At 38.4% G+C, this 874-nt stretch overlaps 1 protein-coding gene across 1 annotated transcript in view; it reads right to left on the bottom strand.

Moving 5' to 3' along the window:
* The window catches only part of LOC123502594 (molybdate-anion transporter-like), a 17,136-nt gene extending 16,603 nt beyond the window's left edge, over window positions 1-533 (bottom strand). The window contains exon 1 of the mRNA XM_045251754.1: window positions 211-533. The gene's annotated coding sequence lies outside the window, so the exon portion shown is untranslated. The remainder of the gene's footprint in view (window positions 1-210) is intronic.
* Between the last annotated feature and the right edge of the window lie 341 nt (window positions 534-874).

Here is an 874-nt window from a genome sequence, read left to right as displayed (position 1 = left end):
TGAGAAACATTAAAAATTTTAGTTTTCCACACGAGACGGTGGATAATTGGAACGGATTGAGTGAAGAGATTGTAGCAGCAGAGAGTGTGCACAAATTTACGGAAGAGTTGGATAAACATTGATATGGTGACAGGTCACAATGAGCCCCGCTCGATCCCTGTACTATACAACTAGGTAAATACACACACACACGAACAGGTGTCAGCTCACCTCAGTGATCACCTTCCCTGAGTCTGCAAGACTACAACAGCTGGTAATACACCATCATGTGTTACTCCCACAGGAACAGAGCCTCACGTAGAACCATCCAACACCTTCACACTCCCTGACAGCTGGCGACAAACCACAACAATTTGCCAAACACCTTCCTTTCCTTATCGCGCCCTTTCCTCTCCTGCTGCCACATCAACAAACCATGCTTCAACTTTCCTTTCGTCCATTTTCATATTTTTTCGCAAGTTTTCCAGTAAGGTTCAATGACATCTTTCGTTGCCTGTTGTTATATGAATGTGTACTGACATTGTCATGCCTAGCATCGTAACAAGATGAAGGAATAAAGTTTTATGATAGCATGTCTTACTAGATAGTAGTATACGTATATACTATATACTAAATATCTCTAAAAGTATCTGAACGTTATCATTATTTTTTTTCTTTTGTTATGGTGCTTATACTATCTCCATCCCATAAAATAATTATCTATTCATTCTTGAAGAATTTATATCCACGTAACCAGCATCTAATGATAGAAACTATATATATTGTGAATGATCAAACAATAACATATTTTACGTCCGTAGGCCAGTCTAGTTCTTGGCTTGGCATTGAAAACTTTTGTATCGGCTCCCACTTTTTATTTCCCTTGTTCTTATTT

The sequence above is a fragment of the Portunus trituberculatus genome, chromosome 12 (assembly GCF_017591435.1).
Source record: "Portunus trituberculatus isolate SZX2019 chromosome 12, ASM1759143v1, whole genome shotgun sequence".
Lineage (NCBI taxonomy): Eukaryota > Metazoa > Arthropoda > Malacostraca > Decapoda > Portunidae > Portunus > Portunus trituberculatus.
The sequence above is the reverse complement of the archived record's forward strand: the minus strand, read 5'-3'. Positions and strand labels throughout refer to the sequence as shown.